Source organism: Pseudonaja textilis, chromosome 2, assembly GCF_049901715.1.
Source record: "Pseudonaja textilis isolate UNSWEBS1 chromosome 2, rPseTex1.2, whole genome shotgun sequence".
Lineage (NCBI taxonomy): Eukaryota > Metazoa > Chordata > Lepidosauria > Squamata > Elapidae > Pseudonaja > Pseudonaja textilis.
Window position 1 is genome coordinate 84,781,030 of NC_141991.1, and position 16,048 is coordinate 84,797,077.

The following is a 16,048-nucleotide window of genomic DNA, read 5'->3' on the forward strand; positions in this document are numbered from 1 at the left end:
CATCAAGAAGTAGCTTGAGATAAAAAGGTGAATGAGAAAGAACTAGAAAAAAATAGAGGAAATTAAAATCTTTCAAATAGAGATTGATTGAATGAACGTACCAAAAAGAAAGCAATAGTGGTGAAAACTTGCCTGATTGTATCACTTTCAGCAGAAGACTTTCAACTTTCAACAGAATGTTTTCAATTTTTATAGAAGAGAAGTGAAAATACAGACAGATGACAGAAAATACAGAAAATTCAGAGAACCAGTTAGGTTTGTCAGCCAGTCCAAAGGTCAAGTTTCACAAGCTGGCTTCAAGGGAATAACACTCTGATGCAGGAGATCAGATAGTTGTTTTTAAAGGAGAAACTTGGGTCAGGACTGCCTCTTAAATCAGGTAACAGTCAACTATTTTCTATTAATATAGTTCCTCCCTTGTTTGGCAAGGAGCCTTATTGAGCTTCTTTGTTCAGGTCTCCATCTATCCATTAAGCATATGAGCTTAAAGACCATGCAAACTATTTGCCTCCTGCAACTGTTTTCATGACGCTTGTGTTTGATCAGCCTCAGATGATTCCTGGCTTGGTGTCTTTTGGCGCTGACTTCAACAAGTTCAGCAGGAGAAGTTTCTTCAGCATCAGTGTCAGAGTCTGAGATGGAGTCCTGGGCCATACCAAAAGACCTGAAAAAGCATTTGGACATGTTGGGAATGAATAGCATTTCAACTCATTGAGTTGCTTTACTTATATTAAGATGTCTTTTAACCATTCTAAGTTTTTGGGAAGGAGTCAACAATCAAGAGTCCATCTCCAGCTTTTATTGAGATGATTGGGAGCAACTTCACAGTTACCCCTTGGGTGGTTCCTTTCCTTGTGGCTTCTTTTCATTCCCCTCCCTTTTAAAATAAGGACAACTCTGCTATAAAGCTTGCTCTGACCAAAATCTTGATCATGTTGATTCTGTTGATGAAATGAGTAAACTCCCAGAGATCCAGACTGAGGATTTTTAATGTTCATATATTGTCTAAAAATTGGGGTCAATGGTGAGGGACTCAATTTTACTGTCAGTCCCAAATTATTTTCGATGGGGCAAATGCAGTCTTCAAAACTGATCTCTCCAGATTAGGAGAATAGAGATGAAAATGTCAAATGCAATTCAATCAAAACAAATAAAAGGTTGTGGCCAAGAATCATTTTGAGGTCTAGCCAGGAAAAAGATCTTGTAAAATTAATGTTGTTTGTGACTGTAATGAAAAGGGCAAATTTCTCAGAGGGTCCCTTAGTAACAGAATGGAAACTGCCAATATTGTAGTTGTTCTAACCAATTACACTTGGCCAATTGCCTCATTGTGGCTGCTGCACCACAAAAAGGAGTCTGAAGAACTGGAGAAGATACAGAAAAGCACAAGCCAAATGATTAAGGAGCTGCAAAAAGGGTTGGGGGGAAGTTTTTAGATTTGCAAAAGTGGAGACATTAATAAATAAATAATCCAGAGACTGAAGTTTTTCCCTCTTTCACAACAGTAAGAAACTGGAGTCATTTATTGAAATAGAACCACAAGAGATTCAGAATAGATGAAAAGGTGTTCTTCACAAGCACACACTTAAACTATGGAATACTTTTCTATTTGTTTTAAAATGGGAATAAATTAATGGAAGCTAAGATGACATAAATACTATTTTTCTGATCTGAGTTTTATGTTTTCATAATCACCCAGCTGCAAGCAGATCTAATGGCAGATGCTAGGAACTGAAATCAAAAGGACTTTTAAAGAAGGATGATACAATTGGGGCACTTTTACAGGTACACCTTTCCCTAACTTTGGTGGTACTCAGACTATAATTTTCCACGTTTCCAGCCAACATGGTTGTTTTTAGTTCTGACCCTAAATTTTGGAACCTAAAATTTCAACATTTCTGAATGTTTACGTGCTCTGCCTATTTTTTCTTGTATGACTGGTTCATTTGCTCAAATCCAACTTATGATCTTATTCTTCTTTGTCTTCCAGGCAGCTTCATTAGTAATACTCTTTTATTCCTTCTTCTGCAGAGCAGAGCTCTTGTTAACATTAAGGCTCTCTAAGTCAGATTTATTGCAGCCTCTCAACAATATTGGGAAAATATGCAACCATCTTTGCTGCCATCTAGCGGTTGTTCAGAGTTTTGGAGCTATGTGGCAGCGGCATTTGTTTTATTAAAATGCTTTGTGGCAATTGTTTTCTTCAAAGGAAAAAGGACAATATAATTGAAAGGAAGCACAGTGTGAAGTAATCACTGTTTCATTTCATATATTAAATGCTGAATCCACAGGGGAAAAGTGTGGGGCTACAAGTGATACATCTGCAAATGGTGTTTGAAAAATGTGCTTAATACTTAAGATGAAGTACAGGTCAATTTAACAACTGGGTTATTAACTTACCAACTGCAGGAATTCACTGTGGCAATAAAGGTTGTAAGATGGGGCTAAGCTCACTTAACAACATAAATATTGGGCTGAACTGTGGTCGTAAGTCAAGGACATCTGTAAATCTCTCTTTTTGCTGAACAAAACATCACAATACGGAAAAGCAACCTCCTGATTTAAGTTTCCAGATGATTTCATTTCACGATACCACAAGGTAAGGCTTTTCTGTGAGAGGAGTGATCTGTTTCTTCTCTTTCGGTTGGAAAAAAATTAAATTAATTTTCTTTATTAAAAATTATTGTGATGTTTCATATGAATTGAAAGTGTATGCATTGCATTCAAAGGATCCCAAACAATCTCTGCTATTTCTAAATAAACCCTCTCCACCTACTTACTTGAAACTCTAAAGAGGGATTGCAATAGAAGGGTCAGACTTACAGCTTTATGATCCCCGCTAAACTGACTCATGACAGGGCTACCTACCAAGCTTTGTAAAACGTGTCAGTATGACATTGACAAGCTAAGAAGTAGTGTGGTGTCTGCTTTTATGCCAGAAGAAACAAAAAGAGACACAGTTTATATTTAAAAGCAGATACATACATTGAAACAAATGGAAAATTATTGTTTATATTTCAGTGAGATGGAACTAATTATATTCCATCTGAATGTATAACCCAGCCCTCTCCAATTTACTGCCCTTTAGGTATACTGGGATTATAATTGCCCAACATCCCAGAGAGTCAATATCTAGGGCAAGATATTGTCCATACTTGACAATTTTAAGACCCTCAGAATTCTCTGAAGCTGTCTACAGATCTTAGGTTTGCAAGGCTGGGCACCCCTGATCTAGAGCAGTGGTTCCCAACCTTTTCTTTGCCCCACACCCCTAAAGAAATTTCACTCGAACCTCGCACCCCCTGAAATAAATAATAAATAAAAATGCCAACATATAGCCAATATCCTATTATTTACCTGGACTTTTCTTGCACCCACTGGAATATCGTCTCGCACCCCCAGGGGGTGCAAGCACCCCAGGTTGGGAACCCCTGATCTAGAGGATAGCAAATTGGGGAAGCTATTGTAAGATTACTGCTCAACAGCACCTTTTACATCAAACCCTAAACTCTCTTCTGGACTACAGTACCTAAATCATTTTGGGGCCACTTACCAGTTTCATCCACCCAAAAGAGGAAGTATTATTGATGGTATGACAAGATAACAAACCTTGAATCGGCTAGCCCTTTCAATAAAAAACGATCACCATTGGCAAGTAGGAGCCTTTATTCTGATGAGTCTCTTGGTTTTCAAAGTCTGCCTTGCAGAACCTACTTTAATTTCAGGAAGCCCCCATCCCCCCAGTTTATAATAACGGGCTCATCCCAGGATCTAACTCTATGGTTAACACTGGGTCTGGGAGTTGGAGAATTACTTAACTCTTCCGTGCAGCTGTCATTGTGTCTTTTGGCCTCTGCCAGTTAGGTCCCATCTAATCAGCAGTTCAGAGAAGATAAATAGGCCATTGGTAACCAATGCTGATCTTTCAGGACAAATCTCTGTACCTGCACTGGTCATCAGGCTGGGCATTGCATTGCATAGCCCCACATGAAAAACACTGTAGCAGTTAAATGGGTTGCAGGTATATCCCAGATGAAATTAATTGAAATGATTCCAGAATATCCCTCTCATCAAGATGAAGTTATGAGGATCCTGATCACCTTACCCAGAAATAGAAAATTAGAGATTGGCTTACACTCACAAAGATCTTCCAGGTCAGGGGAGTTTTACAACTGCTTCCTTTAAGCAGGCAGAGATACATCTCTTAAGATTTAATCATGGCAAAAGTCAAGCAAGCAAGTAATGACCTTATCTCTCCAGAGGCCCATCCACACCCTCAAGCATTACAAATGGCAAAAAAACTCATTATGGCATGAGAAGTAGACCACCTTGTTGTGACCAATACTAGAAGCCAAACAAAGGCCATGGGATTAAGATTTTGGTATGTGCCAGAAGAATAAAATTATCACATCCACATTCAATATAATTACTCTCACTGGGTTGATTTAAATTGAATCAAATCAAGTTTTCCCCAGCTCTTCTCACTTTTTGGAAGGTGGAGTCATCTAATGTGCCATTATTTTCCCCCTCTCCCGAAAACTGTTAGAATTGTCAAAAACCATGAGATAAAAGTAACAGCATTTCAAAAAGAAAATCATGTAAAAACACTTGCAGCTTTTAAGAAGGATTGGAACACTTTGACATCAACTAGGAAACATTTCAGTAAAAGCCTTACACTCCTGGACTTCTGTCTTGAAATTATATGATTCAGTGCTAGTGCACTCACCAGCACCCAGATAATTCCAACTAGTGGAGAAATATATATACAGTATGTATGAAAGGGAAGGAATTCCATTTAAGCACAAGGGTATGTGGGTTGCAATTGCTGTGATAGGGGCACAAAGAATGGCTCTTTGTACTAACACAGAAATGCTCTGACTATTGGAAATCCCGAGAACACAATGAATACAGGATATTCTACTTCAAATACAAAATGCAAGCATGTAAAATACTGGTGGGAATAAAAAAAAAAATTCTATGTCCTACGACAACCTACTCTGTTCCACCATAAGGAAATGAAACCTCACGCTGTGATTATAGCCCCTGTGTTCTGATGGGGCATAATGCGGCTTGGTGGCATGATAAACGTTTTTGAAAGAAAAGCATTGAAAAGGTTGTTTGGGAGCAATTATTGATTTACAGAGGCTCAGTTAGAACACCCTCACTGCAGTAATCCTACCCAGGTGCTGCTTGAAGCACACAGGATAGCAAGCTTGCAGAATTTAAGAGCTAATATAATCATTTGCTAACATAAGAGAAACAATTAGCTGGACAAAAAAAATAAATATCTATTTGTCAATTAAAAGAAAAAAACTAGGGTGGCGTATGTGGATTGAGCATGACAGAATATGAAAATAAAATGCAGATGGGGAGTTGACCTGTTTCAGCTGCACATAGCTCACATTTAGGTACCCAGGAGGGTTACAATCTTGTAAACCATGCAGCTAAAAATATTCTCCTCTATCTGCTATGTCAGATGGTTGAAAAAATGGGGATGAGAGGAAACAAGCCAAATTTTTCCTCTCTCTTGAATTTTCCCTACCTAAAGGGTCTTCTATGGTAAGCAAGTGTGGGTCTACACAGAGACTTCCAGAGATTCCTTCTTCATTTTCAACTCGTTGCTGTTATTTTTCTTTCTCACTTCTTTCGACAGGGTTCCCCCCATATTCTTTTTTTACTTTACTAGGCAGAAATATTTGCCTCCTTTCTTTTTCTTTCCGTTCCATTTTAGAAGATTTCATTTGTGATCTATACCACACAGTTACAATTGCACAGAGCATTGTTTTTCTTCTTGAAAGGAAGTCTAGAATGGGGTCTTTCAAACCTTGTCCTACAAGAACCCAACACTTTTGCATTCTGTGAGTGACTAAGGACCCAAATTCCCAGGTCACTTAATGCAAGTTTCTGTCAATGTTACTTTATAATAAAATAGAATTAGTTTATTTGGGTGTGCTTCCTGTTTGGACTATCTCGCAAGGCTAACATCAATCTTGTAAGTCTGAAAGTACATTATTGCCCCCCTGCCCCCCAAAAACTAGGTAGGGTTCCTTCTGAGATATTTGCCATGCCTACATTCCCTCTGTGGGCTAAGCTGTCTCTTATCTACCTGGCTGTGGCTCTTCCCCTGTCTTCCAAAATAATTCCCACATGCAATTGCATATAGATAGAGCTATAGTGAGTATAGCTGCACTCTTCCAAGTTTTCTGAAATGCTACCATTTTAGTATTTCTGCATAATTCAAATACAGGCAGTCCTCATCTACCAACTACCTCATATAATTACTGTTTAGAGTTAAGAAGGTAATGAAAAAATAACTTTGGGACCAGTTCTTGCATTTATGACTTCTACAGGTCTTTAAAGCAAAAGAAACCTGAAGTAAGACTATAAGCATCATCATGGTTTCATTTGGTAATCACTCCTCTTTAGGACTGAGTTGATGGACCAATTGTGGTCACTAAAGAAGGACTTTCTATATTTTTTAGGTAACTATAAACTGTTTTTGCTATATTCCAAGTGCACAATTTGTTCAAAGAAGCAATGAAAGGATTTTTGTTGTTTAAGAAAGAAAGAGGCCAATTACTTTTCTGTTCACAAAGAAGTAACAGACACTGTTCCAGGAAGTTTTTCACAGGAATTCATTGCACAGCAGGTAATGTGAAAACTGCCCATGTTTTTGGCAATCACATTCTTTATTTATAAATGTAGTTAGGAACTATATTTTTTTAAAAAATGTAGATTTATTTAAAATTTATCTAAGCAACCAGCTAAACCTTTTTGTTGATATATTATCTGGGAAAGTTGGAAAATCATAAAGTCTACAACCTTAACAATGACATCAAAAGTTTTCCTTTCTTTACAAACGAATGAGTTGTTGTTTCCAAATGCCAGTCAACTTTAAATCAAATTCAGACTTAAAGCTGTGTTTAATGACCATATATAGTCCTGAAGAAAAGTTCATTTGCCTAAATTTCTAGATGCTCCATTAACATTTCATTTGGGACAGAGTCAGGGGTGGGATTCAAATTTTTTAACAACCAGTAACCATTTCTGTGGGCATGGCTAAGTTGGTGGGCATGGCTTGATGGTCATGTTATTGGCTGGGCATGGCCAACTCAGTATCACTCACATCAAGGCACGCATCTCCTCACCTGGCTTCTCAAGACTGTTGGGATTCTGCAACAGTAGTAAGTGTGAAAAATGGTCATAAGTCACTTTTTTCAGTGCCGTTGTAACTTTGAATGGTCACTCCACATAAGCAAAGTATCAGCAAAGGAGGGGAAAAAAAACTCCAGAGAAGTTCCAGAGACAGGAAGTCTAGTAATAAGGGTTGTAATAAGGGTTAACAGAGAGGCAGTTTCTGTAAGCAACACCAGAATGTTTCCTTCCTGCCTTCCTTACAGGATTAGGCCAGTAATTTCTTCTAACAACCGGTTCTCCAAACTGCTTAGAATGTTAACAACCAGTTCTAGAGAATGGGTGCAAACTGGTAGAATCCCACCCCTGGACAGATTGCTTTCATTACAAACCTATTAATTTAATACATGCAATAAACCACTACATATCACAAAAAATAAAAACTGCTTATTTTTATTACTGTTACTGACCAGAATTGCAAACAAAAATACATTAAAAATATAGTAAAAGCAAAGCAAGGTAATTATTATAATTGGTGATGGACAATAGTGGATAGATAATTAATGCCTGCCTAATTAAACAGGAAGTAGCAGATACATTGAATCTTTTAAACCAAAGACACAGAATCCATTTGAATGTAAAGAATGGAGGATACTGAGGCAAATAAGAAGGTCACTTTTCTTGAGCAAATGAAAGACTAAGGATATATATGGAATATGTAAAAATGTGTGGAAATTTAACTGCTGATTAGATCACTTCTGTATTAACTTTATATCACTTCCAGTTCTTAAGAACTATTTCTTCAACTGAATGCTGGGAATCTGAATAATTTGCTGTCCAAGAGACAAGTAAGTCTTCGTATTCATATCTAAAACAATACTTAGAATGACCAGCAGGTGTGGGATTTTTAAGTTTTTTAATTTTTATTTCTTGAGTTACCTACTTTTCCATTTTTTAAAACAGACAATTAAAAAGATCACAAACCTAACAACAATCAGGAGAAAACTAGGTAGTTTAGTGCAAGGATTGGCACCCCTGCCCATAACCTGACTCCACAGCACAGCTGGAAAATGGATAAAAGCCAGAAACGTTATTCTGAAAATGGTGCAAAAGCACACCTGGAAGCCATATTTGTGGTAAGCAGGCAGTGAATGTGAGCTGATGTCATCCATTCCTGCTCTCCAAAAATAGTTGTTGGCCTGTATTGCTTGAAGACAACTTGGTAGTGCCTTGAGTCCCACAAGGGCATTTATTACTTTATGGTAGTTCTCCTAGTATAAATAGACAGGGCCAAAATTTTCATTCTGGACTGGAATGGCAAGCCAGCTCCTGAAGATATTTTCCTGGTACAAATGAATTGAGGGAACTCTCATCTAAGTTCTTGAATTCAGAACAGTTTACAAAAAGGAAAGGAATTATACCCATGGGATGAATTTTTAAAATTCAGATCAGGTGGAGTGTGACAGCATTACTGGCTCCCGTATGGTAATTCTTATTAATTTGCTTTTTATTTATTCAATTTCTATAGTCACCTTTCTCAGCCAAGTGACTCTGGGCAGCTTACAATCCTAAAATTATAAAACAGTTTAAACAATTAAATAACAATAAAAAGCCAAAGAATAAATATCTGTAGTAGCAGAGCACCAGGCTTGGGTACACAGCCAAGTTTTTAAGGCTTTTATGTTCTTTTATTATGATTCAAGAAAAAAAGATGGGTCAAATGTACTCTGTAATGCCCAGAAAATAAGCATTTATGATAAGGAGATTTTCATTTTTCCTGAGTTTTATGGAAAGCATAATAATAATAATCCTAGGATGCATTAGGATAAAGGCTTCCAGGAATTAAAAACTTCTACATTGACATCCTTAGGAAAACATCTTTATCAAAGAGCACTTTTGATACTTTTCATCAAGTACTGATAAGCTTGAAACATATATGCCTCAATTAACCAGTAATGATAGATGTACAGTATATTTCAAATACTTCCCATTGTCTTTTTTAAAAAAATGTCTGGACAATGAATGAATGAGAAATATATGAGAAAAGGAAGGGAGTGGAAACTTGAGCAGGTGGCAACATCAAGCCATCTTTGGTTTGTCCTGAAAGCTAAGTAGGGGGAATCTGATCTATGCAGTAATTACAGAAGCAGGTTTCATAGTAAAAACAAAAAGGAGATTTATTTACATACTAGCCTAGCATATGCTTACAGTAGCCTATGCTTATGGATATATACCTGGGAAGAAAGGCAGAAAGAAGTGACACTTGAATATTAATCTCTTAGACAAAAAGCTGGTGGAATGATGGACTGAGAGAAGACACAGACTCCACTTCCTGTCTATGGCCTGTAAGTCATGAGGTGCTAAAGAATTAATGTGTTTTTTCAATGGAAAAAAAGCGATGTCAATCTGTTTTTTTATTCAGTCAAATAAAGGGAAGAAACATCTATAAAAATAAATTGATTGGAAGGAACATTCTGGATTGCATCTAAAAGCATCCCGTTTGGGTGAAGAAATATATGTTGTAGGAACTCCAAGTCTGTATCTAGTCAAGGAGAGTATTTTAAAAAAGCATTTAAAATTTAATACTAAAAGACAGCTATAAACTGATAGAGGAAAGGTCAGAAGAGATATAAAATCTCAGAAATCCTACATAGAAAAAGGAAAGTATATAATAAAGCTCTTATCCTCTACTGTGCAGAATCTATTTAATCTGCTACCTGCCATTTTGAGGGATAGAACTGAAATCTTCAATAAATTCTACCTGTGGAGATTCCAAAATTTAACCAGCCTGTTCCTGTGGTCAAAACTTTTCATTTCTGAATATAGTTGAATACATTTTTCCTGTTAAAAAGCTTGCATATGTGCTATCATTCTGTGGTCCTAACATAATTCATTATGTAAATGCTCTCAGTTATCAAACCTTCAGCAAGAGGAAGTCCAGATGTGAGGAATGATTCTGTTCCCATCATAAAACTTGATAGAGAATAAGACAATGTCACATATGCTTCACCATAGAACTTTCAAGTGTGCAATCCACAAAAATTGAAGAAACAGACCACTTTCCTCAGATGTAAAAATGTCAAGGATGGCTTTGTTATTCTTTTGAACATATGTTGCTCTTTCCAGACTTGTATGTAGTCAAGAGTTTTTGTTTCCTTGCATTATTTTTTTCTTCCTCCATAGGTAGATAATAAAATTTGTGAGCTGCTCTTGTCAATTACTTTGATCTTTTCTGGAAGAGGGAGAGATCTTTCATTCTAGTTTGGCTAGTTATTTTGGGTGCATTGGAAAGCAATAACAATAATACAAACAACTTATTATAGACCGAATCTGTGCCAGTGAAACTGGATGAAATTCAGATTGATTGAAATTCTCTATTTCTCTAGATTCTGGGCCTATATTTTCAAAGTGGGTTTCCCAAAACATAAAGATCAATTTTTCTTACTAATAGATTGGGAATTTGTCCCCACTTTTTTGCAATGCTAGTGCTTATCAGATTTGGGGAGGGGGGGGAAATCAGACTGACCAAGAATTTTACACCGCAATCCTATGTTGTAGAAAACTGTCTGAACTTCACAAATCTAAGAGAGATGGAAGACTATTTCATGAAAGAAATAGAAAGGGGATATCAAAAGCTTCCTAGAAGGATTTAAGATTTTGAGTGGTAAAACATCCTTCATTGGCTATGAGCCCATAAACCTTGGAGATATGTAGTGTGGTCACTACAGAGGTGGTATAAAGCAGGTTCTGACCAGTTCTGGAAAACTGGTCGTGGAAATTTTGAGTAGTTCGGAGAACTGGCAAATACCACCTTTGACTGGCCCCGCCCCCATCTATTCTCTGCCTCCCAAGTCCCAGCTGATCAGCTGGGTCTTCTTTGTTTGCACAGGAGAGCGGATCTGGAAAGCAGGTTAGTGGAGTGGGGAGGGAATGGAGATTTTGCAGTAACCTTCCCCTGCCATGCCCACCAAGCCACACCCACCAAGCCATGCCATGTCCACCAAGCCATGCCCACAGAACTAGTAGTAAATTTTTTTGAATCCCACCACTGGGTCACTATACATGGAAGCTCAATTGCATCCATAAACTTATAAAGTCTACAAGGACTTGCTCCCTCACCGTTCTAGTTTTATGTAACTCTGAGAGTCAAAGTCAGTTCAAAGGGGGAGAATTATGCACTGTAACAGTAATTATTATAAATAGCTAGAAAGAACAAGTATGGCTACTGACTACAGGAAACATATCAGATTAATTCTGCTAAATTATATTGCTGCCAGACAGTTGATGACTGTTCCTATCATAAGAGGGATGGAATATGGAAAAGTTCCTGGCAGGATATTAATTCAACCGTTCCAAAATATAGATGCTATTGTCATATCAGTAAGAAGCAGAAACATTTATAAGAATAGAAAGATGTCTAAGCTTGTTCTTTGGGCATGAAATTATACTTGGGGAAAGGAAATTAATTCTAGAAAATACTCAAACTATATAGTGTTCCTGGTCCTCTGTTCTTTGGGTGGGCATCATGGTTTGGATGCTCAGCTTCGTATTCTTTTATTCCAATCCAGTTTACATTGGAAGGAGCATAAAAGGGCTTTTGAGGGCTTTCTTCATGTTGCATTGAGCAAAATAACAACCTTAAAAATCTGGTCTGAGCTTGTCATCTCAACCCCATTCCTCAACCAAACAATGCAATTCACCCCTCGCTGGGCTTTGACTTAAAGCTGAAAGTTGTTTAATGATGAATTGAAAGGATGAAAAAGTCATTTTCTTCAGGTCATCCTAAATGAGCTTAGTCGAGTCAAAAATCTTTACCAGATGGTTCTTTTATAGTAGCTGTAGCAAGAGTAAAAACTCACAAAAGAGGGGATGTTATGAAAGGACTTAGCCCTTTAAGTATGGCTGCTGTTTCTCATTTGTAATTTAATTATTGTGGGAATAATTGTAAGAATGAACTCATTACAAATCAAATATCCACCATGGGAACCAAAATAGGATCTGGACTCACTATGAAGCAAGCTTATTAATCCAACCAATTACCTATGAGCAGTCAGCAAAATAATTGTTTAAGTTATAGGACAAATTAATTTTTTTCTGTTGATGTGTGCTTGTTGCCTAGAAGACTGCTCAGTGGAAGAATGGAGAAAAGAACAGTGAGAATGCGGGACGATTCAGCAGAAAAACGGATTTTGTTTCTGCCCCAAACATAATTTCAACTGGATTGATCTCCACCAGGTTGGCAATGATTACTCTCTCTTATCATTACTGATCTGGATTATTGCATTACTGATCTGGATTATTCCATTACTGAACTGGATTATTCTACTTTAGGCTTGTTGAGGTATTCCTCATTAGGAGAATGAGTGCACTCAGGGAAACATAGTGAGAGTGGTGTTGAATAACACACAACCAGCATACAGATACACTGAATAGTAAAATGTAGGTTTTACTTCCAGTAAATGGGTAAACAAAGTCCAACAAACAGTCCAACAGTCTTTAATCGTACACGGTTAAAGCAGGTAGTATTCAATACAATCAGTCCAGGAATAATCCAAAAACAAAGTCCAGTATCATAAACACAGTTCAGTAAACGGAGTTTGCTAACAGTTTGCAAGACTCACAGCAATCTAAGCAGAATAATGATCAGGCAGAAGGCAAGAAGGCTTTTGGCTCCATCTTACAGCCGTTGGAGGAACCTCAGCCAATCACAATTACAGCACTCTCTTAAAGATACAACAGTTATAAAATGACTATCCTGGTTTATAGATTGCCAACACAACTGTTAGGTGGCTATCATTCCTAACAAGGCTGCCTTGGAAGACCATTCAGAACCTGCGATTGATTTAAAATGCAGTTTAAGAGCAGTGATATAAGACTCTGTGTATACTCTACTTTGTGTAATTCCAGATATTTGGTTATCCTTTCTGCAAAGTATTCATCTAATTCTTCTTCAACAGTGCTAAAGAACTGGGGGGGAGGGGGGACTAGAAAAGCCTGCCCAGATATTCAAACACATGGACAATAATGTAAAACATTGGTAACATTGCCTCTATCGACACATTTTGTAGTTCACTGCTCTTGGAAGCTCTTATCTATATGCAATCTTTAATTATATAATAATAAATTAGTGTGCACATTGATAATGCCAGACTGATTTTTTTTTTTTAATATAAGCTACTTCTACCTTATTCAAGCAGGAAATTACCAATAACTTTTTGTCTGTCGACTTGAAGTAGTTGCGTATCTTATTCAACTCTATAATTAACTTCCTTTGATTATAAAGATAGTCCCTATACAAGGCAAATCATCATTTCAATTCTCTTACTGCTTTACAAAGTTTAATTAAAAGTCACATCTTTTATTTTCCCTCACATCTTATTTTTTCTTTCTTTTTTCTTTTTTCTTTTTTCTCTTTTTTTCTTTTCTCTCTCTCTCTCTCTCTCTTTTTCTTTCTTTGCTTTCCTCCTCCTCCTCCTCCTCCTCCTCCTCCTCCTCCTCCTCCTCCTCCTCCTCCTCCTCCTCCTCCTCCTCCTCCTCCTCCGTGTTCTTCTCCTCCTCCTCCCCTCCCTTTCCCCTCCCTCTCTAATTAAGGAGTTATTATGCAATCTGGAGACTAAAAGTTCTCCATTAATTTTTTTTCAGAACCAATGGGATTCTTTGGGGGAATAGAAAAGATTCACAAGGGTGTTCGGAACTTGCACTATAAACCTATCTAGTAGTCTAACCTTTTTTTTTTTGGTTTATGACTGATTCTTTTCCCCAAATGGGATAAATTGCAATTTCTAGGTACTGAATATAGGGGGGCTTCTGAGCATACCCATCTATATGCATACATGCATCTACATCTGTTGTCAACCAGACTCCACTAATATGATGACCAGAGGTCATTTGGCTTTTGAAGTAGTGTCATGAATAAAGCTTAACCTGTGACATAGCCACTGAAGCCAATGTTTATTCTGAGTAATGAACAATGTCTATTTGGGAAAGATAGTTCTTATATGAACTAGTCTTCCTTGCCTTCAGTGATGTATTTGACTCAACATTGTGTAATACTTAAGATGATAGCTGAGACCAGAAGATCTGGTTTCAAATCTCTACTTTATCAGCCTTCCCTCTTTTTTAATCAACCCATTCATTTATATTCTCAGTTATACAATTTTAATTGAGGTTGATGAGTTCTAAATTTGATACTTAGCAGCATTATATTCATGCTTGAATGAAAATTAAATGGTTACAGGCCATCAGTAGCAAATGAGGAAATGAGTATATATTTGCTCTGCAAAGCTGTAATCATTGGTCATTTTCTTTCTCCAGGCTTTTCCAGTGGAAAACTATCAAGGAAAACAGATGATCACCAATCTTCTCCTCCTCCTTCTCCTTCTCTTCCTTCTTCCTTCTCCCTCAGACTTAAACTGCCCAACGAGCTGCTGATACAGTTCTACAGAGGAATTATTGAGATTGTCATCTGCACCTCTATAACTGTCTGATTTGGTTCTGCAACCCAACAAGACAAACACAGACTCCAGAGAGTAATTAGGACTGCAGAAAAAACTATTACTGCCAACCTGTCTTCAATCGAGGACCTGTACACTGCATGAGTCAAAAAGAGGGCTGTGAAAATATTTACATACCCCTCACATCCCAGACATAAACTGTTTCAACTCCTTCCCTTAAAATGACGCTATAGAGCACTGCATACCAGAACAACCAGACACAAGAACAGTTTTTCCTGAAAGCCATCACTCTGCTAAACAAATAATTTCCTCAACACTGTCCAACTATTTACAAAATCTGCACTATTATTATTATTAATCTTCCCATCACTCCTCATCACCCATCCCCTCCCATTTGTGACTGTATGACAGTAACTTTGTCGCTTGTATCCTTATGATTTTTATTGACTGTTTCCTAGTATGATTTGATTGCTTATTGTACCCTGTGACTATCATTAAGTGTCATACCTTATGATACTTGACTCTTGACAAATGTATCTTTTCCTTTATGTATATTGAGAGTATTTACATCAAGACAAATTCCTTGTATGTCCAATCACACTTGGCCTATAAAGTATTCTATTCTATTCTATTCTATTCTATTCTATTCTATTCTATTCTGTTCTGTTCTGTTCTGTTCTGTTCTGTTCTGTTCTAGTCTAGTCTAGTCTAGTCTAGTCTAGTCTATTCTAGTCTAGTCTATATGATGTGTTCTTTATGTAGAGTTAGAGGAGGATATAATTCTGTCATAAACTGGAAAGCTAATTTCAATCAAATGATATGTGGCAGATTTGAGCTTGTGAGCCATATTGGCACAATGTGCTGAGTAACTTGATACACATCACCAGAAGCTTCAGGCTACTAACTTTTTATTTATTCTCACTTTTAAATTAGATCACTGAACTGAAAGCAATGTAGAAGTGAAATTTTGGGTAACTGAACAGGGGAGCGTGTTTCTACCAGCAAGTAAAAGGACCAAGTCCCTGTGATGTCATGGATATGTCAATATAGTTTTCTTGGCAGCAAGACAAACGTAATTCTAATTTTTTCTAAAGTTCTAAAAAAAGGTTATCTTCACTAGTGCCTAGACAAACTTTTGTTTGAATTGCACAATCTATTTTGGATTTTTTTTCTTCTAAATGTTCTTTTTCCAGAACTTTCCTCATTCAAAAAGAACCCTGTTATCAATTGTGAAATAAGGTTTCATTCTTGCCTTCTTTTATTTATCAACTATACTTTCAGTCTTTTTGACTGAAAATGTTAAGAACTTGATATAGTTCTCTGATTCTAAGAGGCAATCAAATTAATGAGCTGGATTGTTTCTTCATTCCAGGAATATTACTGGTTTATTTCCCATTAATCTGGAGGTAATGTCTTTCTTGAAAGTATATCAACTAGAATATTTAAAGATAAAATCCAAC

The 16,048-nt window shown here is 37.0% G+C and overlaps 1 long non-coding RNA gene across 1 annotated transcript; it reads left to right on the forward strand.

The window, feature by feature from the left end:
- The first annotated feature begins 349 nt into the window (after positions 1-349).
- LOC148126943 (uncharacterized) lies at positions 350-15,068 on the forward strand. Its single transcript, XR_015741430.1, has 5 exons — positions 350-379; positions 7,927-7,982; positions 9,417-9,479; positions 12,257-12,369; positions 14,449-15,068. It is a non-coding gene; the product is annotated as an uncharacterized LOC148126943 (long non-coding RNA).
- Positions 15,069-16,048: the final 980 nt, after the last annotated feature.